Here is a 27579-nt window from a genome sequence, read left to right on the forward strand (position 1 = left end):
TTGGGCCTGATCTTCTTAATCCTGAGGACTGGCCCTCGGCCCCAGGTTTGACTCGTTTAAAGGACAGGCCCTTGCATAGTGACCTGCCTTCTGGCAACGACGACAGATGGGTTGTCCAGCTGAGTCATAGCGATCACTGCTCCTGCCTCGAGTTGGGGGACCCCTTCTCCTCCGCATCCAAGGGACGTCCTCTGGGTTGTCGGCTAGCAGGATCTGATGAGGGACTTTGGTCTCTGAGGGCAACTGCATTGCTTTCAGGATTTGTGCGACGTCCTTAGTGAGCTGCTGCACTTGGGAGGATAGCGTACTTATGGTCTCTGCTGGCGCGTTGAGTCCTTTTGCAGTCATCAGGGCCTGCGTGGAGGATTCCGCTCCTGCAGCCGTGGAACTGGCAGGGTCTGTGTCCACAGGGGGTTGGAGTGCTTTCACTGCCCGGTCTTTCAGAATGGCAAAGTCCACGTCGGGGTGTTCTAGGGACCACAGCTTCATCTGCTTCCCATCCTCAGGAGAGCGCAGGCCCCGCAGGAATTGTTCCTTCATCATCCGGTTTCCTTCCTGGTCACTGACAGGGTCCACCAGCTTGAGAGCCCGTAGTGCCGCCTGCAGCCTGAGGGCATAGTCTCTTATACTATCTTGGGGCTTCTGACGGCAGTGATAGAAGTCCGTTCTCAGCTCTCCCTCCGTGCGGTGTTCAAAAGCAGCTGCTAGTTTGGCAAAGATGGTCTCAACAGAGCTCCGGTCATCATTGGCCCAGGACTCAGCTTCCAATTCTGCTGCTCCAGTCAATTGTCCCAGCACCACAGCGGCCCTCTGTTTACCAGTCATCGCGTGCATGTCTAGCAGGGTGTTGATCTTTTTCTTAAACCCGGTCAGCGTGTCTATTTTACCGGCGTATTGAGGCAGCCATTGCGCCCCTGGGGCATACAACAAGGACACTGGCATTATGGGGGCGACCTCGGCCGGCGCAGCTGCGACCGCGGCACCGGCACCAGGCGCTGCGGCGTCCAGCGCGACAGGGGCTGGCATCGCTTGGGCTGCGTCGCCCTGACCAGGGGCATTACCTCCTGCAGCGTCCATTTTTCTTCAGAAATCTGCGCGCTCCCTTTCCACTTCCTGGGTCAGAACGCTCTCTGAATTGTGGGGATTCTGGGGCGGCCACACCTCTTCGTGGGCGGTGCTCTTCTCCCTCGCGCGGGCTGCAGCGCGCGCTTTTGAAGATGGCAATATGGCGGCGGTTCAATTTTTGCGGTCGGACCTCTGAGGCACACGGTCACCTGTCTGAACAGGTCTAGTCCTTATCCTGTTCGTGACGCCAGAAGATGTGAAGCCCCACAGGTGTTGTATCGGTGCACACCTTCAGGGACTCCACGTAGCTGGTGCTGGTCACAGGTAGGGAATCTTCAGTTTTGATCGTGACGCCACTCTCAGTATTGCGGTCAGTGGGGACCGCCACTGCAGGTTAGGGGACGCCTGGGGCTGATGGTGGGTGCAGTCGGATATAGTAGCCTCCTGAGAGTGAGGCAAGCCCCAGGGCCCGGTGTGAGTTTGTAGTACCACAAGTCGCAGAATGACTCAAACACAGTCCAAGAAGTCTTTTAACGTGTTTACTCACTGTTTGGAGGTCACGGTGAGATGCCCGGGCGACACTGTGATAACCAGGTGGAACCAGGAATTCCAGGAGGCCGTTCTGAGGGTAGCTGTCCACTCGCCTTCCTTGCACTCTTTCTGTTTTAGGAGGATCCTTTGCTTGAAGCGTGGTAGGACCCCTCCAGGGAAGCTGTTACCACCCTGCTCCCCTCTCTCTGGCTCGCCTGCCGGCAGCGTGGCCTTGGTGGGATGGCTTCTGGCCCTGTCCCCTTATGGGCCTGGTGTGCTGCTTGGCTCAAGCTCTGTGTAGTCGTGGTGAGGGCATGAAGTACCCCCCCCCACCTGTAGGTTAAGCAGCTCTGGATGATCTGCTGCCTGTACTGGGGACCTAGTTCCCCTTGTGTGCTCGGATACCGGGATCTCCGTACTCAGCCACCCCTCTTTCTCTGGATGCTCTTCAGGCCGACCCACAGTACTCCGTTCTCCTCCGCTTTCAGCTACAGCACTCCTCAGGACCTGTCTGCACGGGAGCTTCTCTGCTCCCCCTCCATACACTTCAACTTCTTCCTCTCGACTCCCTCACTTCCTCTCTCTCTCTGCCCTGCTTCCTAGCAACCAGCCCCTGAACACACCCCTAGCTGGGAATTGAAAGTTAACCCCTTCTGGCTACCCAAGGGTCCCCTTGGTGATGTGGGAGGCCTGGTCACTATATGTTTGTGTGTGCACCTCATCCTGGCCTTTGGAGATTACCTGGAAGCATTGCTCCCGCATGGGTGCAATACTCTGTGGTGCCTGACCAGGTCAGGGGCGCCACATTTGTATCTGTGTTTCAGTGCATTACCAATTCGCTGGTGCGGTTGCTACAACCATCCATGCCGGCTGGCTATCACAATATCCGCTGCTGCAAATATCCACGCCGGCTGCCAACCACGATAAGTTAAGTTCTGAAGACAGGAGTCTCTGTGGAAGTCGCTGGTTAGGTATTCTATCATCAATGGAATGGTCTATTTAGGTCCGCAATGTAATAGCGGTGGCCACTATCATGGAAGATATCAGCATATGAATAGCTTATTTTTCCCTTTTTCCTCCCTGGGCCTCCTGAAGATCTGAGAAACGGGCGGTGAAACGCGTTGAGGCGGTGCAGTACACACAATGTCTAAGGGAAGGGATTTACTTTATTAATATATGCATCTCTAATCCTTTGTATGATGCTAAAGTGATTTATTTCATTATTATATGTATTTTTAAATCGCTTGTATGATGCTGGACTGGTTTAGGACCAGTATATAGTATACGCCAGATGCATATGGCTATTGTTTGATAAGAATTTCAGCCAATGTTGAATTTCTGGTGGGTGATTAATATACACCTCGTTCACTCCTTAATTATTGATTGGTTTCTATATAGATTGATTATTAATATATAGTACGATTTATATACATTGGCTGTGGCACAAGTAGTCAGTTGCATTTTGCATCAGTATATCAAGGGGTGTAATGTAGTTCTTCACATGATAGGGTAAGTGAAGGGTGAGTGAGGGCAAGTCAACGAGGAACGGGGGCGCCCATCTAAGTTAGGGTGTTATACCCTCCGTTGACAGGTAGGGGCAGCTTCAGGCATTTAAATAGGGTTATCTTGCAGATGCCATTTTTGATACAAAAATATATATATTCATCTTTCAATTACCTCTACTTCCCTTCATGAATATATGTGTGTGCGGGTGTTCATCAGGGCAAAATCATTTTTATATTTAAATAAAGATGATGTTTTAAAGTGATTTGTGTTCACCTGCGTGTGTACCTATTGCCACCTCCGGGGGCAGTAGTGAAGACTTGGTGGCCAGTCCAGTTCTCTCCTCCAGACAAGTGGTCGGTATCTTTTATCACAAGGACCCGTGTTCGCCCCGCAAGCATAACAGGAGTCAAGGGACACTTAAGGGTGCTTTACACGCTGCGACCTCGCTAGCGATTGCTAGCGAGGTCGCGAGCGATAGCACCCGCCCCCGTCGTTCATGCGATATGTGGTGATCGCTGCCGTAGCGAACATTATCGCTACGGCAGCGTCACACAGCACGTCGCTGTTGCTGCCGAACAATCCCTCCTTCAAGGGAAAGGTGCGTTCGGCGTCACAGCGATGTCACAGTGGCGTCACAAAACAGCCGCCCAATAGAAGAGGAGGGGCAGAGATCAGCGGGCGGAAGATGCCGCCCACCTCCTTCCTTCCTCCTTTCCGGTGGACGCAGGTAGGATGATGTTCGTTGTTCCTGCGGTGTCACACACAGCGATGTGTGGTGCCGCAGGAACGACGAACAACCAGCGGCATGCACCACCAACGACATTATGAAAAGGAGCGACGTGTCAACGATCAACGATTTTTGATGATTTTGCGATCATTGATCGTCGCTCCTTTTAGTCACACACAACGATGTCGCTAACGGCGCCGGATGTGCGTCACGAACACCGTGACCCCGACGATATATCGTTAGCGATGTCGTTGTGTGTAAAGTACCCTTTAGTGGGCTATGGTGGTTGGTGTGACCATTCTTGGGGTACAATGATGTTATCAACCCTTTGTGATATAATTTGGCATCAAAGGAAGGGGAGCATTTTAGCATTTAAGGTGTGTGGGAACCTTCAGGATGCGCTCCTGGCTCCTTGGTTCCTATACTGTAAGGCGGGCTTTGCACACTACGACATCGCAGCCCGATGCTGCGATGCCGAGTGCGATAGTGCCCGCCCCCGTCGCAGCAGCGATATGTGGTGATAGCTGGCGTAGCGAAAGTTATCGCTACGCCAGCTTCACACACACACTCACCTGCCGTGCGACGTCCCTGTGGCCGGCGACCCGCCTCCTTGTTAAGGGGGCGGGTCGTGCGGCGTCACTGCGACGTCACACGGCAGGCGGCCAATCAGAGCGGAGGGGCGGAGATGAGCAGGATGTAAACATCCCGCCCACCTCCTTCCTTCCGCATATCCTACGGAAGCCGCAGTGAGGCCGGTAGGAGACGTTCCTCGCTCCTGCGACTTCACACACAGCGATGTGCGCTGCCGCAGGAGCGAGGAACAACATCGGACCGTCGCGTCAGCGTAATCATGGATTACGCCGACGCTGCACCGATGATACGATTACGACGCTTTTACGCTCGTTAATCGTATCATCCAGCCTTTACACACTGCGATGTCGCATGCGATGCCGGAAGTGCGTCATTTTCAATTTGACCCCACCGACATCGCACCTGCAATGTCGCAGTGTGCAAAGTGCCCCTAAGACATCCAGGTAAGACCCACAATTAGAACATCAAGTTTCCTAAAGTCCACAATACATTTCCAGTTCTCAGAAACTGGATGGATATGGATATTCACTATGTAGCTCGTACGTCATTACTTGTGGCTTCATTAAACATGGTAAACAGGTTTCATGTGAGGTTCTTACTCAACATCGAAAGGTTACAATGCAGACTTTGGATTTCACATTCCACAACTTTCCAGTCAATGACAAGATTTCTAATTAAGAATGCAAAATTCATCATTGACTAGGTGGAATATTCCACTGGATGATCCGGTATTCCTGTGTAGAGATGAGCCTGGGTATTCCTCTGTTTGCTTCCACTGATACTTGGCTCAGATCAAAATTACACATGTTAGCTACAGTACCTTGAAAAAGTATTCATACCCCATGAAGTTTTCTACTTTTCTTTCATGTTACATTCATAAACTTAAAGGGAACCTGTCACCACTTTTTTGGCTATAAGCTGCGGCCACCACCACCGGGTTCTTATATACAGCAATCTAGCATGCTATATATAAGAGCCCAGGCCGGTGGTATAACATACAAAACACTTTATAATACTTACCCAACGGTCGCGCTGTGGTGCAATGAGGGCCTAATGGGCATCTCAGTTGTCCAGTGCCGCCTCTTTCGGCCATCTTTGTTCTCCTTCTTCTGTAGCCGCGGTGCATGACAGGTCCGACGTCATACACGCTCGCCGGCATTCCGGTCCTGAGCAGGCGCACTGTGATCTGTCCTGAGCAGGGCAGATCAAAGTATTGTAGTGCACCTGCGCCTGACCGGCGCATGTGTATGACGTAGCCGCGTCATACACACAGGCTTCAGAAAGAGGACAAAGATGTCCGAAAGGGGAGGCGCCCATTAAGCCCTATTCCACCGCAGAGCGACCGTTAGGTAAGTATTATAAAGTGATTTTTATGTTGTCACAACGGCCTGGGCTCTTATATTCAGCATGTTACAATGCTGTATATAAGAGCCCGGTGGTGGTGGCTGCAGCTTATAGTCCAAAAAAGTGGTGACAGGTTCCCTTTAAATGTATTTTTGTGATACACAGTACCAATACAAAGTAGCAACTATTTGTGAAGTGTAAAGGAAATTATACCTGATTTTCTAAATATTTTAAAAATATAAATCTTTAAATTGTGACGTGCATTTGTATTCAGGCCCCCCGAGTCAATACTTTGTAGAGCCAACTTTGGCTGTTACTGCAATTATTTAGCTCCATCCCTCTTCCCATCAGCTCTGACCAGCTTCCTTTTTGTTTGTGGATGTAACATAAAAAAATGTAGAAAAGTTCATGGAGTATGAATATTTTTTCAAGGTACTGTATATGTGTGGCGCCCTGGACAAGCCAGGGGCCACAGGTAACAACACACACACACACACACACACCCAGCAGGTCACAGCAGTCATCCCCAGTGAGACCTGATTTCTTCCCTCGGGTTCAGACAGACACACCAGGTGGGCGGAGTCAAGCAGATAGGCATGCCCACCGAGGAGTCTAGCTGGCCTGACGCAAAAACCAGCTCAGACAAGTCCAGGCAGAGGAAGAGAGAGGAGGTCTGCAGAGAGGCAGACGCAGACTGGGGCCTAGGTTGGAGCCTAGGTCCCTCGTGTAGCAGTCAGGCAGACGGTAGTGGCCGTCTGCAGGATCCGGGAAGACAGTCTTGGTGGAACCGTAGGTAGCCGGGACAGTGTAGTGGCCCGTCCGGTACCGAACCGGGGAGCCAGCTGGAAACCGGAGCGCAGGAGGAGCGTACACGAAGGTGAAGGAAAGGACTTACACTACCAACCTGGGGTCAGGGGAAAAACACCGCAGACGTCTGTGGGACCCGTCCATCCAGCCGTTTGTTTGACCAGAGACTCCGTGTAAATTACTGGCTGAGTGAGTACCACCGTGGCGTGCGGCACAGCGCTGCCCCCGCGACCCTGCACCTCACCAGGCCCCGTAACCTGCCTGCCATCCATCCCTACCCCTCACCGGGCCCCGGGACAACCAACCCCTCTACCCACGGAGGGGAGAAAACAACATCCAAGCTGCTCCCTGTCACAGCTCCCGGGATCCCCGTCCAGAGCAGCGGTGGTGTCACAACCTCACCACAACCGTGGGTGGCGTCATGGACAATATCCCTAAACCACAACCATTTCCCCCTTTTCATTCACGGGTGAGGTACGCCGCTCGAGTCCCCGGGATCCGGCCCACCGGTCGAGCCACCACCGAGCAGCAGCCACAGCAGCCGGACCCGAGCAGTGGGAGAGCGCAGCGTCCCCTCCTCCGCCCGCGACAACTTTGCGTCACGAACAGGATCTTACCGCTCTGCCATCTGGTAGAGGTGCGCCTTGTGACCGCCGGAGGTGTCCGGCCGAAAAATTTGAGAAGCCGCCATTTTTGGGCGCGAAAAATCCCCGCTCGAGCGTCTCCTCGAGCAGTGGAGGCGCGAAAGCCGAAACCCCGCCCCTGTAGAGGAGGAGCCAGAAAAAGACTAAGGGGGGACGGATGGCGTCCGGCCGCATGTGAACCGCGGCTGTGGAAGCAGGGACGCCAGGACTCTGCAAGTATTTGGTTCCTGGAGCACCGCGGCACGAGATGTCCCGTCCGTCCGGCACCGCTGAAACCTCAGTGCCCGTGCCCGTGGCCAACGCCCCGACTGACCCGTTACCCTTGTCACCGGTAGCGGAGCCCGCAGCGTCGTGAGGGAGGGCCCAGACCTGGGGTCCCCAGGCTTTACCTTCGTCACCGCCCTGCCACCGGTCCAGACTTCCATCCCGGCCGCACCGCTGATGATGACGGCCCCGGCAGTCCGTCCGGCCGCGACGGAACGGAGATGACGATGGCTCCGGCAGTCTGCCTGGCCGCAACGGCAGCGAAGTACCTGCCCGGGCAGCCTGGTGATGGACTGGGGTCAAGGGGTGCTGCCCACTTCCTAGGGGCAGCATCAGGGCCAGGTTGTTTGGGTGTGTAACTGAAGGACCCGTTCCGTTGTTATTATTAAAAGTGTTTTATTGCTGTTGCAACGGTTGAGGTGATATGCCTCCCGTAAGGGAAGTTGTATGAAAAAAAAAAATGCATGTGTGAAAATGTTTAAAAAGAAAAAAATGTTTTATTCTTTTATTCTTTTTAATAAAACCGGTGATGGACGGGCAGCCCGCGGACGGTCTGCATTTTACTAAGGGGGAATGTTGCGCCCTGGACAAGCCAGGGGCCACAGGTAACAACACACACACACACCCCCACCCCAAGCAGTTCACAGCAGTCATCCCCAGTGAGACCTGATTTCTTCCTTCGGGTTCAGACAGACACACCGGGTGGGCGCAGTCAGGCAGATGGGCACGCCCACCGAGGAGTCTAGCTGGCCTCAGGCAAAAACCAGCTCAGACAAGTCCAGGCAGAGGAAGAGAGAGGAGGTCTGCAGAGAGGCAGACGCAGACTGGGGCCTAGGTTGGAGCCTAGGTCCCTCGTGTAGCCAGTGGGGCAGACGGTAGTGGCCGTCTGCAGGAGCCGGGAAGACAGTCTTGGTGGAACCGTAGGTAGCCGCGACAGGGTAGTGGCCCGTCCGGTACCGAACCGGGGAGCCAGCTGGAAACCGGAGCGCAGGAGGAGCATACACGAAGGTGAAGGAAAGGACTTACACTACCAACCTGGGGTCAGGGGAAAAACACCGCAGATGTCTGTGGGACCCGTCCATCCAGCCGTTTGTTTGACCAGAGACTCCGTGTAAATTACTAGCTGAGTGAGTACCACCGTGCCGTGCGGCACAGCGCTGCCCCCGCGACCCTGCACCTCACAAGGCCCCGTAACCCGCCTGCCATCCATCCCTACCCCTCACCGGGCCCCGGGACAACCAACCCCCCTACCCACGGAGGGGAGAAAACAACATCCAAGCTGCTCCCTGTCACCGCTCCCAGGGTCCCGTCCAGAGCAGCGGTGGTGTCACAACCTCACCACAACCGTGGGTGGCATCACGGACAATATCCCTAAACCAAACTACCCTCTTTCACTCACGGGCGAGGAACGCCGCTCGAGTCCCCGGGATCTGGCCCACCACTCGAGCCACCACCGAGCAGCAGCAGCAGCAGTAGCTGGACCCGAGCAGTGGGTGAGCGCAGCGTCCCCTCCTCCGCCCGCGACATATGTATCGCTTGTAACTCTTGAGTAGTGATGGGAGATCCCGACCTGTAAAGATCGGGGATCGTACCGATCACATAGTGATAGTGTACACGATCCTGATCACAAGCTTTCCTGGGAAGCTTGTGTTACAGATCGGGTCCAGGGGCTGTAAAAAAAAGCACATTATTAAAAAAACATTATGATCCTACTTACAGGTCCTGCGACGCGTCCTGCATACTCTGTCTCACGGCCGCTTCTGCTTCCGGGTCCTATCATTGCTGTGCCGCCAATAACCAGCACTGACTTACAGGACCTTCAATGACGTCATAGCCATGTGACCAGTCTGGTGTGAATGTTGTACAGACATTGGCTTACAGAATGGTCACATGACTATGACATCATCGAAGGTCCTTTTAATTGAACTTTGACTGTCACTGTGCGAATGTCGCATCACGGCACACAATCTCCCCACAGGAGTGGGTCAGTTACATATATTTCCATGCAGCGGAGGCACTCCTGTCTAGAGATTGTCAGGCCATGTGGAGTGATGCCAATGTGAGACTGCACGAGTCCTACCCTCAGTGTCAGCCTGCTTCACGCTCTGTACAGAACGATGACGCAGAGCTGACAATGCTCTCTGCTTCTCACTTTGTATAGACTGGGTCTGTAGAGAGCGATGAAGCAGAGTTGACATTGCTGTCCCTGTGGATTACATCGGACTAAGGATTTTTTTTATAATAAAGATGGAGTCACTAAATGTTTTTATTTTATTTACTAATAAAAAAAAATCTCTGTGTTGTGGTTTTTTTTTACTGTTTACTAGAAATTCATTTGCAGTGGATCTGAATAAGACTTGGGCATTTTGTTTGTCCTCACAAGTCCCAGAATGGCACATGGCATATTGCAGCCTATAAGTAGGGACTATCATAGCCTGTATAAAAGTAGAGGCAGGGAATGCAGCAGCCATTGGGGATTCTGGATAGTAAGAGGACACCATGGCTCTTTGCACAGCAATAGAGACAGGGAGAGAAAGCCATAAGACATTGGACAAATGCTCCAGACAATAATGTGTTGAAAAACTGCAGCAGTGAAGAAGATGAAAGTAGTAGTCTGCAAATAAGGGTTCATTCACATCTGCATATAAATACGAGTGCATTGAGATAAAAAAAATAATGCATTGCTCTTGCACTAATGCTATTCAATGAGGCAAATCTTATCTGTGAGTTTTTACTCATCTATAATTAAGCTCTCAGATAAGACTCCTCAATGTAGCTCAACGAGTGTGAGAAAAAAAATCAGGCCATCCATATTCCGTCCCATTTTTACGGATACATTACCATTCTGTAGCAATCTGTAGCATATAACACTGTAAATAGTCCTATAAATTATTGTAGAATAAAAGTTGATAAGAAAAAAACACATTGCTGTCACAGGGACCAGATGACGCACTGGGATACCTAGGCTGACCCTCAGACTGGGGACCCTGCGCTATCCCTTAGCTCAGGGGGACACTTAATGGTAGCAAGGTCTGAGACGCCAGCATAACCCTGACTGCTGTCCAAGCCCTGGTGTAACTCCCCTCTCCATCCTCCACCCAATTGATGAACCAGGACCATAGCCACAAACCCCACAACTAAGCACGGACAGGGGAAAACCCAATATTCGTACACACAGCACTCAAACACAAAGGAGCGACTATAGGTACACAGGGGGAAAATAGCATAAAAGGGAGGAAGTAAACAGACAACCGGGAAACTTCCACACCAAACAATAAGCACACCATGGGCTGCTGCAGTCAGCACCAAGACTGCAGCCAACACAGTAACTTGGAGAGAGGGCTCCACCAACTCCTTCCAACTCCAGACCAAGCATACAAGTGGGAACAGAGAATAACCGGCCCCCTCTAGTGGGAGCAGAGGGTATGTATAAGGACTGGGAGTGGTCCAAACTGGAAACCCCTGAGAAGCTGATGACAGTTCTTGCCGGCAGTGAATACAGATATTAACCCTCTCCTCCCCAAAGGAAAGGGAATACATTAAAACTTCAGGGTCTCAAGGCAAAGAGAATCTGGCCCAGAACCTGTCACTAGTCTCTACAATAGAGAGACGACTGTGACAATTGCATTACGGATGGCATATGCATGCAATACCGATGCTAGAAGAGAATACCATGATGTCGCATGGCATATGGGATACCAATAGGATTTCAATTGCCCCACTTTCCTGGATAAGATCGTAAGATCGGAGCAATTATATATATATATATATATATATATATATAGATAGATAGATAGATATAATACAGTGCCTTGCAAAAGTATTCGGCCCCCTTGAATTTTTCAACCTTTTCCCACATTTCAGGCTTCAAACATAAAGATAAAAATGTTAATGTTCTGGTGAAGAATCAACAACAAGTGGACACAATTGTAAAGATGGACGAAATTTATTGCTTATTTTAACCTTTTTTAACAAATAAATAACTGAAAATTGGGGCGTGCAATATTATTCATCCCCTTTACTTTCAGTGCAGCAAACTCCCTCCAGAGGTTCATTGAGGATCTCTGAATGATCCAATGTTGTCCTAAATGACTGATGATGATAAATATAATGCCCTGTGTGTAATCAAGTCTCCGTATAAATGCCCCTGCTCTGTGATAGTCTCAGTGTTCTGTGTAAGGCTATGTGCCCACGGGCGCTCGTACCTGCGGATGTATCCGCAGGTACGAGCGCATGTTTCCTGCAGCTGCCCGCCGGCGTCCGCAGCTATTTTTAGCTGCTAGATTACAGCAGAATAGCTGCGGGAAACATGCGGAGATTCATGCGGCTTACCTGCGGACGTCCCGGCCTCTTATCTCCATAGCGGAGGGCCGGGACATCCGCAGGTAATTCTGCATGAATAATTGACATGCAATTATAAATGCGGTTGCCTACATCCGCAGAATGGTCGGCAGCCGCACTTTCCGCAGCGTGGACACAGCACTCCCCATGTCCCATAAGATAACATGGGGAGTGACTGTACATGCTAAAACCTGCGGATTTATCTGGAAAATCCAGAAAAATCCGCAGGTTTTCCGCGGCAAAATCCGCAGAAACAAGGTCCCGTGGGCACATAGCCTTAAGCACAGAGAGCATCATGAAGACCAAGGAACACAACAGGCAGGTCCGTGATACTGTTGTGGAGAAGTTTAAAGCCAGATTTGGTTACAAAAAGATTTCCAAAACTTGAAACATCCCAAGGAGCACTGTGCAAGCGATCATATTGAAATGGAAGGAGAATCACACCACTGTAAATCTACCAAGACCCGGCCGTCCATCCAAACTGTCATCTCACACAAGGAGAAGACTGATCAGAGATGCAGCCAAGAGGCCCATGATCACTCTGGATGAACTGCAGAGATCTACAGCTGAGGTGGGAGAGTCTGTCCATAGGACAACAATCAGTCGTACACGGCACAAATCTGGCCTTTATGGAAGAGTAGTGTACCGCCCCGGGGCTCGGCCGCAGCCGAGCCGCTCGGATCCGGGCTCGTCGGTGGGTGGCTCGAGTGCCTCCGGACCAGGGGGTCACGTCGCTCTGAAGGGAGGCTGGCGCTACGTGAGGGGGGTTTCGGTGAGGAGGTTCTCGGCCGGAGCCGTGGTTTTTGGGTTTAAGTTCGTGACGCCACCCACGGGTCGTCGTGAGTGTGGACACCACCGCTGCCGTTGACTAGGCTCCCGGGGACGGTGTTGCGCAGCCAGGTGTTGACCCCTCCGTGGGTAGGGGGTTGATGGTCCTGGGGCCCGGTTGTTGGGTGTGGTTAGGATGCGGGGTTGCGGGCGTGTTGCCGTCATGCAGGGCAGTGCGCGGCCTGAGGGCACTGTTGTACTCACTATGACAGATACATCGGAGTCTCTGGTAAACCAAAAAGATGGTGGTCAGTGCCCGCAGCCAGCTGCGTCTGGTCCACCACCCGGTTTGTTGGTCCCCGCCTTTCTCCTGCACCTCGTTTGTAGATTTTGACTGCCTGCGCTTCCGCGACGGGAGTCCGCTCCCCGGATTTGTGTGTGTCGGGAGAGCCTGTTTGCCCACAGACGCTGGGCCGTGGGATCTCTCTGCCTGAGCGGTGGCTTTCTATCCCCCTCGTTGGGCTGTTGTCTTCAGTCGGGACTTGGGTGGGAAAGAACCTAAGGTCCAGACCCCAATCAGTGAATTTGACTCGGTCCAGTGGTTTCTGGGCCTCGTTCTGGGTCTGAGTACCCCTCCTGGTGCTCCGCTTTCTAGTTGGTTCCCTGGTTCGGAATCGGCGGGCCACTATCCTGTCCCGGTCCCTTACGGTTTCACCAGCCATCTTCCCGGCTCCTGCAGGCGGCAACCACCGTCTGCCTCCTGGCCACAGGGTATCCGGGCTATGACCCAGATCCCCGACAGTCGTTTTCTCCTACTAACACCTCTCCTTTCACCTCCTAGACTGCTCTCCTCTCCTCCCTAACTTCATCTGCTTGCTTCTCCCGCCTCAGGCTATCCAAACTCCTCGGTGGGCATGGCCAACCGCCTGGCTCCACCCCGGGTGGGAACGTCAAAGCCTAAGAGGGGTGACTCAGGGTTTTTAGGTTGGCTGCTGTTACCTTTTTAGGGGACTGGTGTTTGTGCAAGGGCCTGTCTGTGACTACTTGGCTAGTCCAGGCGTCACAGTAGCAAGGAGAAAACCATTTCTCAAAAATATCCATAAAAAGTGTTATTTAAAGTTTGCCACAACCCACCTGGGAAGCACCAAACATGTGGAAGAAGGTGCTCTGGTCAGATGAAACCAAAATCGAACAATTTGGGCACAATGCCAAACGATATGTTTGGCGTAAAAGCAACACAGCTCATCACCCTGAGCACAGCCTCCCCACTGTCAAACATGGTGGTGGCAGCATCATGGTTTGGGCCTGCTTTTCTTCAGCAGGGACAGGGAAGATGGTTAAAATTGATGGGAAGATGGATGGAGCCAAATACAGGATCATTCTTGAAGAAAACCTGTTGCAGTGTGCAAAAAATCTGAGACTGGGATGGAGATTTGTCTTTAAACAAGACAATGATCCCAAACATAAAGCAAAATCTACAATGGAATGGTTCACAAATAAATGTATCCAAGTGTTAGAGTGGCCAAGTCACAGTCCAGACCTGAACCCAATCGAGAATCTGTGGAAAGAGCTGAAAACTGCTGTTCACAAGCGCTCTCCATCCAACCTCACTCAGCTCCAGCTGTTTACAAAGGAAGAATGGGCGAGAATTTCAGCCTCTCCATGTGCAAAACTGACACATTCCCCAAGCGACTGCAGCTGTAATCGCAGCAAAAGGGGCGCTACAAAGTATTAACTTAAAGGGGATGAAAAATATTGCACGCCACAATTTTAAGTTTATTATTTTTTACAAAAATTTTAAATAAGCAATAAATTTCCTTTATCTTCACAATTTTGTCCACTTGTTGTTGATTCTTCACCAGAACATTAACATTTTATCTTTATGTTTGAAGCCTGAAATGTGGGAAAAGGTTGAAAAATTTAAGGGGCCGAATACTTTTGCAAGGCACTATATATATATATATATATATATATATATATATATATATATATATATATACATATATATATATATATATATATATGTATATATATATATACAGTCATATGAAAAAGTTTGGGCACTCCTATTAATGTTAACCTTTTTTCATTATAACAATTTGGGTTTTTGCTATTTCAGTGTCATATATCTAATAACTGATGGACTGAGTAATATTTCTGGATTAAAATGAGGTTTATTGTACTAACAGAAAATGTGCAATCTGCATTTAAGACCCGCAACACACATCCGTTTAATTTGTACGTGTGCGGTACGTATTTGCACGTACCGGAGACACATACACACGGAGACCCATATTATTCAATGGTGGATGGCACACACGTGTAAAATCACACGGAACGTGTGACCGTGTGGTAAGTACGTGTGTGCGCTTTTCTACACGGACAACATGTCCGTTTTTGCCCGGCAGCACGCAGGCACGGACCCGCTTTAGTCTATGGGTACGTGCCTGCACGTACCACACACGGAGTATGTCCGTGTTCAGCACGGTTCGTGCGTGTGTGTTTTTACACTAGCGATCTTTTCTTTTGTTTTTTTTAAATTAAATTCAGTATACTTACCTTTTTTTCTGCTGTTCTCAGTCATACTTACATTGGCGCTCGGTTTTTTTCTTCCCCCGGCTCATACCGCTCCCCGATCACCCGCGCGGCGAGGAACAGCTGTGCAGAGAATACGCGGCAACAATTACTTTGAATATGCCGGCCGCTCATTAATCAATCTCATATTCCCTGCTTTCCCCACCAACAGACGCCTGTGATTGGTTGCAGTCAGACACGCCCCCCACGCTGAGTGACAGGTGTCTCACTGCACCCAATCACTGCAGCCGGTGGGCATGTCTATACTGTGCAGTAAAATAAATAAATAAATAATTAAAAAAACCGGCGTGCGGTCCCCCCCAATTTTAATACCAGCCAGATAAAGCCATACGGCTGAAGGCTGGTATTCTCAGGATGGGGAGCTCCACGTTATGGGGAGCCCCCCAGCCTAACAATATCAGTCAGCAGCCGCCCAGAATTGCCGCATACATTATATGCGACAGTTCTGGGACCGTACCCGGCTCTTCCCGATTTGCCCTGGTGTGTTGGCAAATCGGGGTAATAAGGAGTTGTTGGCAGCCCATAGCTGCCAATAAGTCCTAGATTAATCATGTCAGGCGTCTCCCCGAGATTCCTTCCATGATTAATCTGTAAATTACAGTAAATAAACACACACACCCGAACAGTCCTTTATTAGAAAAAAAAACACTAACAAATTACCTTGTTCACCAATTTAATAAGCCCGAAAAAGCCCTCCATGTCCGGCGTACTCCAGGATGGTCCAGCGTCGCTTCCAGCTCTACTGCATGGAGGTGACAGGAGCTGCAGAAGACACCACCGCTCCTGTCAGCGACACGCAGCTAATGAAGGGAATAGCGCGATCAGCTGAGCTGTCACTGAGGCTACCCGCGGCCAACGCTGAATACAGCTGATCGCGCTATTCCCTTCATTAGCTGCGTGGAGCTGTCAGGAGCGGCGTTGTCTTCTGCAGCTCCGGTCACCTTCATGCAGCAGCAGTGTTCAAATCACAAATTGATAAGGGTGCCCATACTTTTGCACCGGTCAAATTTTGTTTAAATGCGTATTGCACATTTTCTGTTAGTACACTAAACCTCGTTTCAATCCAGAAATATTACTCAGTCCATCAGTTATTAGATATATGAGACTGAAATAGCAAAAACCCAAATTGTTATAAAGAAAAAAGGTTAACATTAATAGGGGTGCCCAAACTTTTTTATATGACTGTATGTACAGATGTGAACAAACCCTAATCCTAATACAAAGATTAATTTAAGGCTATGTTTACACACTATTATGTATCAGATGTAATCCGCCGCTGTTAGAAACAAAGCCAACGCGCTGTTTCCCATAGACTTCTATGAGCGGCGGATTGTGACTTATGCACTCACGCTGCATCCACCACATGGCGCATCAGTTGTGTAGTGACTGAGCGTCGGGCAAGAGCAACGCGACATGTTACGCTTTTTTCTGCGGCGGACCGCTGTTTTAGTATCGCGCATGCGCAGATCAAGCGTGAATTAAGCTCTGCAGCACTGGTAAAGAAAAATATCTCTCTCTCTCCCTCCCCAGCCTAAAGAAAGGAAAACATTTCCCATACACATTTCACATACATCTGTCGCACCCCAATACCCGACGCTTGCCTCTAATCAGTTACACAACGTATTGTAACTGATGCAAACCAACGGAAATGTGAAGTTAAGGCCGCTTTACATGTAAGGACATCGCTAACGAGATGTCGTTGGGGTCACGGAATTCGTCTATTTCCCAAATATCGTTGCTGTTGCAGGACGCAGGTTGTTCGTCGTTCCTGCGGCAGCAGACATCACTATGTGTGACACCACAGGAACGAGGAACTACATCGTATCTGCGTCCACCCGCAATGAGGAAGGAAGGAGGTGGGCGGGATATTCCGCCCGCTCATCTCCGCCCCTCTGCTTCTATTGGACGGCTGCCGTGTGACGTCGCTGTGACGCCGCACGAACCGCCCCCTTAGAAAGGAGGCGGTTCGCCGGCCACAGCGACGTCGCAGGGAAGGTAAGTCCGTGTGACGGGTGTAAGGGATGTTGTGCGCCACGTGCAGCGATTTGCCCGTGACGCACAACCAACGGGGGCTCGGTGCGCTCGCCAGCGTGTAAAGTGCCCTTTAGCCTAACAGGGGGAGTGAGAAAAAGTAGAGGCAGCAGTAGCAATCTTAGGCTGGAGCTGAGGCTCTCACATGTCCGGTAGTCATCCATTAACATGGATCCATTAGAAATCCGTTTGTAAAAAAGTTGAGCAAACAAAACTTGTTGTCTGTTGTTAAATAACGTATGTCGGCTGGATCCATTTTTAACATGTGAAGTCTATGGACAACGGATCTTTTAACAGCATTCTATTTATCTACCATTTGTAATGAATCCATTCAAAAAACAATGCATTCGTTATGTCTAAGTAGCAATCCGTTAACGGATCCATCGTCCATAGATTCCCATGTTAAAAAAATCGGATCCAACAGAAATCAGTTTGCCAACGGATCCGTTCTAACGGATGACTACAGGACATGTGAGCATAGACTTAGGCCTGTTTCAGACGTCCGTGTTTCAGATACGGGTGACATCTGTTTTTTACACAGATGCCATGTTTTCACATGGACTGTGTGGCCCCACACGCACACACAGAGACATATCTGATTTTTCTCCGGCAGCACAGGTGTCACACGAGTGGCACACTGATATGCTCCATCTAACATCAGTGTGACATGTACCAGGAAAACACGGGTATTTGAAATAAAATGCATTTCTATACTCCCCTGTTTCGACCCTGCTCATTATGCTCATTGCATATGCACTGCACTGAGGAGCTGAAGCAGCAGCAGCACTGGAGAAATTATCGCCGGGGACAGATGATAATCCAGCAGTGTGTGTGTGCATTGAGGTCAGGAGGTCATCGGAGTATCCAAGGAACTTGGATGACTTCCTGACGACAACCCCGTGACACCCGTGCTACCACGGGTATAGCAACAGTGACTTCACGGGTTCATCAGGGTTCATTGCCAACTCCAATGAACTCATGAAATTACTGCTACAACACCCACGGTAGCGTGGATGTCACAGGGGTGTCGTCAGAAGGTCATCCGAGTTCATTGTGACCTCCGATGAACCCATGACGTCACTGCTGTGCCCGCACACACGCTACTAAGGGTGCCCCTGTAGTGACCTGGGCTGACCTTATGAGGTCCAGGTCACTGCAGGGAAGCATGCACAGCACTGCAGGGGCTGCTCTCACAAACAATGGGGAACTTCGGATCTCTATTGAATGTGCCAGCAGTATGGGATCGACCTGGGACCCTCTAATTGGATTACATAGGACCAGGATTAGGGCTTTGACAGGGAAGTAAATTGGAAAAGAGGGTGTCTCTTATCTTTATTCATTGAATTGTGCTCTCTGTTTATGTCTTTTCCGGTTTGCTTTTGGAGGGAACGTCGTGGGACCACACCATGGATTATTTCGGACTTTTTTTTTTTTAATTTAAAAAAAATAAATAAATTGGTGAATGAGGGCTGGAGTCGGAGGGTTTTTGTTCAAATAAACTTTTTTATTCTCCTTTCACCTGCTGGATTAGTAATGGAGGTGTCTGCTAGACGCCACCCATTACTAATACCAGGGCTTGATGCCAGCTGGAGCTGGAGCTAATACTTCTCATTAGCCTCATACATATTCACTGCTTCACCCGCTGCTGACCCCAATCGTGTGCTTAGCTTGGCTATGGATTAAAATAAGTGGGAACACATGCAGCTTTTTTTTTAAAATTATTAAAATAAATAATTTTAGAAAACGACATGCAGTCCTCCTCAATTTTGATACCTAGCGATAATAAAGCCGATAGCTGGGGGCTGATATTCTCAGTCTGGGGATACCCACAGTTACTGGGCCCGCCCAGCCTAAAAATAGCAGCCTGCAGCCGCTCAGAATTGTTGCCACTTTACCTGGCTCATCCCGATTGCCCTGGTTTTGTGGCAATCAGGGTAATATAAATATAAATCTCTTCTCCACAAGAGAACTAAATTATGGTGGAATCGTGCCTTCTTAGAGAAGTATCAACAAAAAAGTTTGGTCCCCAGGGGACTCAGAGTTCATATGTCACCTTCCTTCCCTGTTGAAGATGAGGGTTTTAAGAAAAATTGGGAGGAGCTAGCTACCACATGCTCCTTGGGCTTTATTAATCTGTTGATTGGCCTGAATGGATCTAATCTAGTGGATCTGGAAAAAGAATTGGAAACATTGCAAGAAGCGATTAATAGTAGCTTATCTGATGATGCCATAAGCAAGTTTGATGAGGATATGGAAAAGGAAGTTTCTAAATGGGAAAGAGATATTAGAAATGTGAAACTCAAGAAATTTCGGAGAGATTTGAATGATCTCACCAATAACCAAGTCTATAGATGGAGAACATCTCAACACAGAGTTGGTAGGGGACCCAGGAATGACTCTAGGTCTAGATCTAGATCAACATCTATAAGATCATTTACTTCTGAAGACAATTTTCAGGATGATACATCTTTGACTGCTGGCGGGGGTTATGAATTAAGAACACTACCTGCAAGGACTAAGAATCGACAGACTCAAAACCCCAAGGAAAATTCCAACAAGGGGATTTATAGTCAGAAAAAAGATACCTTGCAGGTGATTAATCTATCAGATCATCCCCTCTCTAGCAGTCAACTGGAAGTTCTTTCCCGTGGTCTTACATTCTCTCCCACTAATAATTTTAATTTTTTCCTAGCCATGAAAGACTTGCATCTTTTTGCACGCAAATTGCTACTGAGGAAGTTACATAATAGAAGCAACTGCGTGCCTGGACTGGAAATGGCGGCTGAAAGGGAAGCTGTGGCCATTTTGGAGGACCTCTTGAATGAGCAGGAGACTGCCCAACAAGGTACATTTCCTAGCTGTATTTTGCCATGGTCAACTCGTTTCCCCCCTTGTCCCTTTGTCCAGCAATCGACATATTTACACGTCTGGTGACAGAGGAGTTTAAAAACATCTCCACCAGACGTCGAAATGACAATCTAACAAGACAGCAGAGGATTGCAATACAAGAACTTAAGGACTTAGACAATGTAGTAATTAAAGCTGCGGACAAGGGGGGAAATGTTGTCATTTGGCTAAATAAGAAATATGAAAAAGAGGTATTTAGGCAGTTAAAAAACAAGGATACCTATTCCAGACTGGACCACAGCCCCCTGTCGCTGTTTTCAGCACAGTTACAAAAGATTTTGATTAGGGCATTTGAAGAAGGGATAATCACGAAAAAAGTAATGGAAGGTCTCACCGTCCTGTCCCCCAAGATACCTACATTGTATATTTTACCCAAGATCCACAAGGACCCCCTTGACCCTCCGGGACGTCCGATCGTGTCCGGCAATGATGGTTTATGTGAACCTATATGTAAATTCATAGATTTTTACTTGAAACCATTAGTGGAGACATTACCATCATTTGTCCGTGACACGACGGATGTCTTGAATAGGGTTGACGGGGTCCTTGTGGATGACGATATGATCATTGTCACAGCCGATGTGGAGTCCCTCTACACCTGCATCAGTCATGATGCAGGTTTAGAGGAGGTCCGTTTTTACCTGAGAAGCAGCGACCGGGATGGCGATTTATGTGAATTGATCTTAGAGCTCCTCCACTTTGTCCTGACACATAATTTTTTCACTTTTAAAGATTTTTTCTATCTTCAGAGGCGGGGCACAGCCATGGGCACGGCCTGTGCGCCTTCATACGCAAATCTCTTCCTAGGGTACTGGGAGAGGGAGGTGTTTGCGTGTGGGGGCGCTGAGGCTGCGCACCATGTGCACATGTGGCTCCGCTATATAGATGATTTACTTTTTTTCTGGCAGGGCTCAGTGGAGGAGCTCAGATCGTTCATGGATTCTCTTAACAACAATACAAAGAACATAAAATTGTCATATAAAATTAGTAAACAGAAGATTGACTTCTTGGACATCAGTCTGGAGGTGGATTCTTCGTGCCGCCTCCAGACTGATGTCTATAGAAAGGAGACGGCAGTGAATTCTTTACTGCATGCTTCTTCTGCTCATAACATTTCTACCATCCAAGCCATCCCGGTCGGTCAGTTTCTCAGGGTAAAACGGATCTGCTCCACAGAGGAGAAATTTGAGGGACAGGCCGGTGACTTACGTGACAGGTTCTTCCAGAGGGGTTATAGTCATCGCTCAATTAAGAAAGGCTATAACAGAGCCAAAGCAACTCCTCGTGGCCAATTGTTACAAAAATCCAATAGTAGAATAGCCAATGCGAGAGGCGAACCAGTTCGCTTTATTTCCACTTTTAATTCTGAATGGGATACTATGCGTAAAATAATGACTAAGCATTGGTCTATTCTCAAGTCTGAAATGGGATTGTCTTCCTGTCTTTCTGAACGCCCACTGATGACCCCTAGACGATCAAAGAATCTCAGAGATTTGCTCGTCCAGAGTCATTATGTCCCCAAGATTGGAGGTCTATTTGGACATAGTCGTCCAATCAGGGGGTCATATCCTTGTGGCCATTGCCTTGCATGCGCAAATGTCTCTCGGTGCTCTACATTCAAATCCAGTGATGGGACTCGGACTTTTCACATCAATGAATATATTTCATGTGGCAGTTCCTATGTCATTTATTATGCCACATGTGGATGCTCAAAAATTTACATCGGCCTCACCTCAAGGGAATTCCGAGTGAGGATCCGTGAGCACGTGAGGGACATTTGCGCCACAAAGACGGTGGTGGATGTGGCCTCTTTGAAAACTTTACCTCGACATTTTTGGCAATTTCATGACTGTGACGCCCGATCCCTGAGGTTTCTTGGGATCGATCTGATACATGGGGGCATCAGAGGCAGCAATATGAAAAAAACATTGGCTCAGAGGGAGGTAAAATGGATAGTGGCACTTGATACTTTGAGTCCTAGGGGACTCAATGAAAATTTGAGGTTTTCTCCTTTTCTATAAATTGTTGCGTCATCATCATGTGATTCAGGGTGCTCTGTTGTGTTTTATATATTTTTTTATCATTTTACAAATAATTTTTTTCTATTTTTACATTTTGCTGATTATATTTTTGTTTATTTGTGCATTGCAGTACCTAAAACTATTTGTTGATAGACATCTTTAAAAATTATTGGGCCTATTTTATAATTCTCCATGGACCCGCTTTTGAATATCCATCCAACTAACTGACAGCGTCCATTTTACAACCACATTGGGACCGTCTTTGAACATCTATAAAAACCATATTCCTGGACTTTCATAATATGATTCTGGCCACTATAAGAAATTGTATATGTGATTTAAAGTGTATATTTGTGATTTTTTTCTTATTTTCTATATACATATGGCATGTGTTATCTTTCATGGCCCTCTGTTATGTGTGGTGGATTTGAACGTGCGCATGCTCGGTCGCGTCACCCCCTCCTGCCCCCCCGCGGCGTCTATATGATTCCCGTGTGCTTTGCAGTTCCCATGGTTACCTGTGGGTCTCTGGGGGCACACATGGTCTCTGACGCCGCTCGGGGTGTATATGATGTGGTGACGCGCTTGCACATGCGCCGCGTTTGTCCATTTCTATTGGATATGGTGACGATCATGTGATCGTCACCATAGATACAAAAAGGTCCTGCAAACACATGTAAACTTACCCATGAATAAGCGACCATAATCCTTTGCGAAACGTACGTCGGGTCCTCCACGCGGAGCGCCTCCATCTGTAGGCTGTGTGCACCGGCGCCCCAGGCATTACCGCTGACCTTTTGTTAGCCGCTCACCCGGCGATTACTTCCAGGCCTCCAGGTACAGGGCACACATCCGGTTATCACCGCTTGCCTACCGATCGCTTCCACCCGCAGGCTTTGTGTACCAGGCGCCTAAGGTATTACTTCTGATCTTCATTGTTAGCCATTTATCCGGCGATTATTTTTAGGTCACCTGATATAGGGCGCATATCAGTGTGATTTCAAGCAGTGAGACACGCTGTCACACAGGGTGGGGGCGCGGTTTGATTAGAACCAATCACAGATGCTGGGACTGTCAGTGGGCGGAGAAAGCAGTGAATATGTATGAGGTTAATGAGCAGCCACGAAAGTAGTGTGAGAATCGGTAAGTATAATGCTCCTGCTTATTCCAATTTTCTTTCTTTTTTCTTTCTTTTTTTATTAATTATCCGGGTGGCCGGATCCAGATAGAGAACTCCAGGCCCGGTGTTGGTGCACAGATACTAGGTATACAGTCCAGGATTGCCCATCACTAATGTTTGGTCATAAATTAGCTTAGAAGCTAATGCATTCTTCTATGTGTTGGAATGCATAGAGGCTGTAGAAGAGAAATGGTCCAGAAATGTCAATGAAAGCCAAATGCAAAAAAGATCAATACCCAAAAATTAATGCATTTTGCTATAAAAAAAAAATATTATTTTTTTTTCAAATGTGAACAATGAGATTAGCATTTTAATTTGTGCCCAGCCCTTCTAATATTAAAGCTACAATAAATTTGGATATTACTGCTCAATTTTGTTAATGTCATGACATTTTTCTATTATATATTTATACGTTACTTCATCTAGGATCACGGTTAAATCTATAAATAATCGAGGATCTGGTTTATGTTCTATCTTGTAAACTTTCATATTTCCTATTCATTTATTTTTCGCTTCCCTTTCTACATGAGCCAAAAACGTTCATATCACATGCAAAAAAAAAATTCCATTTTCCGAATAGTCGCCAGAAGAAGGTACGTACGTGAGGGTGTCGCTTTCAAAGCGAAGGGAAACTATATATCAAATAACTCTGAAATCCATTTGAGGAAAGAAGAATCCGAGCGTTTGGATAAACTTTGAGCATAAAAAGGTTTTGTCATTTTTTTATGATTATTTTGATACATTTTTGTCTTCTTTGCTCTCAGCGTTTTCATTCAGATCAGATTTCGATAATGTTTTATGGTGAGAATTCCAGTGAAAAAAAAAAATAAAAATTGGCGAATGTTACGCTGCTCGACGCCTACGACTCCATCACTTGTATTAATGACTATTATTATTACTACTGTTATTAGTTTAGAAATGGTGGAAATATCTCAGTAAATTCTTTGCCCAGATTTATGCAACTGAAACACCTGAAAAGATCCTTCCATCTTCCCCTACATAGGTATCCGCCGCTGTGCGCAATTTTTCTGCGTATAGTTGTAATACTACGTTTGTCTGTCACACGCTGAATGCACTTGTATATTGTGGAAAAAAAGGACAATTATATGTCTGACAAATGATAAGACGTTCCACAAATACATCGGGAGCTGAACGTAAAAAAGCTAATGCGGTGCGATCCCAGCCAAATACTGCTAATACTGCGCATGATAGATAGAATAATAGTAATACAAGAGTAATAATAAAATGTATTCACTAACAATAGTGGTAATTATTATTATTATTATTATTATTATTATTGGCTGCTTCAAGTTATATTATTATTTTTTATATAATAAATAATAATTATAAACAAGAAACAGTAAGGATAAAATAATAAGATAATTACTACTAATGACAATAATATTTTAATATACATTTTTTGTTGACTACAGCTAATACTAATGATAATAACACTAGAAATCACTATAAAATATATACTATAATAATACCATAACATATATAAATATGTATTTAATAATAATAGTTACAGTAGTAGTATAGAAAGAGCAGCAGTATCCTCAACATGCCATATCTCTCTCTCTTTTATATATATATATATAATATTTATTTTTTTACAGACTTTTCTTCTACTATTCGAATTATAAGTAGTAACTAATGATAATGATAATGATACCATATATATATATATATATATATATATATCTATATATATAGTACAGACCAAAAGTTTGGACACACCTTCTCATTCAAAGAGTTTCCTTTATTTTCATGACTAAAAATTGTAGATTCACATTGAAGACATCAAAACTATGAATTAGCACATGTGGAATGAAATACTTAAAAAAGTGTGAAACAACTGAAAATATGTCTTATCTTCTAGGTTCTTCACAGTAGCCACCTTTTGCTGTGATTACTGCTTTGCACACTCTTGGCATTCTCTTGATGAGCTTCAAGAGGTAGTCACCAGAAATGGTTTTCCAACAGTCTTGAAGGAGTTCCCAGAGATGCTTAGCGCTTGTTGGCCCTTTTGCCTTCACTCTGTGGTCCAGCTCACCCCAAACCATCTCGATTGGGTTCAGGTCTGGTGACTGTGGAGGCCAGGTCATCTGGCGTAGCACCCCATCACTCTCCTTCTTAGTCAAATAGCCCTTACACAGCCTGGAGGTGGGTTTGGGGTCATTGTCCTGTGGAAAAATAAATGATGGTCCAACTAAACGCAAAGCGGATGGAATAGCACTCCGCTGCAAGATGCTGTGGTAGCCATGCTGGTTCTGTATGCCTTCAATTTTGAATAAATCCCCAACAGTGTCACCAGCAAAGCACCCCCACACCATCACACCTCCTCCTCCATGCTTCACGGTGGGAACCAGCCATGTAGAGTCCATCCGTTCACCTTTTCTACAAAGACACGGTGGTTGGATCCAAAGATCTCAAATTTGGACTCCTCAGACCAAAGCACAGATTTCCACTGGTCTAATGTCCATTCCTTGTGTTCTTTACCCAAACAAGTCTCTTCTGCTTGTTGCCTGTCCTTAGCAGTGGTTTCCTAGCAGCTATTTTACCATGAAGGCTGCTGCACAAAGTCTCCTCTATATAGTTGTTATAGAGATGAGAAGGTGTGTCCAAACTTTTGGTCTGTACTGTATATGTATGGTATTATTATCATTAGCATTAGTTACTAATTATAATTCTATAATATAAACATAAAAGGACCACATAAGGCATGTATTGCAGGTAACAACTCAAAATAGCAGTAGAACCAAAGCTAATAGAGTCTTTAGATTTTCCCAGTGACAGAGACACCCAGACGAGCCATAGTTATGAATGTATAAAACATTTTATTATATAATGCTGTAGGGTATGTCAAAAACATGTATAAACATATATATATATAAAGGACCAAAAGAAGAGGTGCTGAAGGGGAGAAACCCCACGTGTCCTGGAAAAAAAAAAAGTCAAGGAGAACAAGTCTCCAATAGATCTGTGAGAACTTCCCAGGGCTGAATACCCGCCAGGTAGATGATAGCCCAAAAGTACAGAAGTTGCCAACGAACAAAGAAAGGTAGTTCAACATATAGCATACAAGGGGCAGTTAAGCTACCAGGGAAACAGATCACCAGAGGACCGGGGTAACACGTGGGGACCGGCGCCGGTAGTACCAGAAAAGTCTTTAAAAAAATAAATAAATATATATATAGAGAGAGACACAGAGAGAGATATGGCATGTTGAGGTTACTGCTGCTCTTTCTATACTACTACTATAACTATTATTATTATTATTATTAATAATAAGAATTACTATTCAATAAAATAATAAATAACTAATATATCACTAATAATATATTACCACTATAATGTAATACTATGAAGACTACTAATAATTAGTAATATGAATAATTACTAATAAAATAATTGATCAGTTGGGGCAGCACAATTGTTAACACTATATTGGCTCAGTGGTTAGCACTGTATGGAGGCTCAGTAGTTAGCACTATATTGAGGCTCAGTAGTTAACGCTGTATGGTGGCCCAATGGTTAGCACTCTATGGTGGCTCAGTGATTAGCATTGTATGGTGGCTCAGTAGTTGGCACTGCATGGTGGCTCAGTGGTTAGCACTGCATGGTGCCTCAGTGGTTAGCACTGTACAGTGGCTCATTGGTTAGCACTGTATGATGGCTCAGTGGTTAGTACTGTATGGTGGCTCAGTGGTTAGTACTGTATGGTGGCTCAGTATTTAGTACTGCATGGTGGCTCAGTGGTTAGCACTGTATGGTGGCTCAGTGGTTAGTAGTGTATGGTGGCTCAGTGTTCAGTACTGCATGGTAGCTCAGTGGTTAATACCGTTTGGTGGCTTAGTGGTTAGCACTGTATGGTGGCTCAGTGGTTAGCACTGTCATGGCTCAGTGGTTAGCACAGTAAGGTACCTCAGTGGTTAGTACTGTTACTTTGCAGCAATGGGGTCCTGGGTGAAAAATCCCACCAAGGACAACATCTGCATTTCCCGGTTTCCAAAGACTGATAAGGAATTCAGATTGTGAGCTACAATGGGGACAGTGATAATGTCTGTAAAGCGCTGTGAATGTGATGGCACTATATAAGTGAGTATAATAAATAAAATATTAAAAATCTACTTCTTTTAGTACTACCATATTAATAATGACTATGACAATGATACATGTCATTAAGATTATTACCACTAAAGTATTATTAATAATACAATAGAAAACATCTTAAAAATAAATATATTACTACTA

The sequence above is a fragment of the Anomaloglossus baeobatrachus genome, chromosome 6 (assembly GCF_048569485.1).
Source record: "Anomaloglossus baeobatrachus isolate aAnoBae1 chromosome 6, aAnoBae1.hap1, whole genome shotgun sequence".
Classification (NCBI taxonomy): Eukaryota; Metazoa; Chordata; class Amphibia; order Anura; family Aromobatidae; genus Anomaloglossus; species Anomaloglossus baeobatrachus.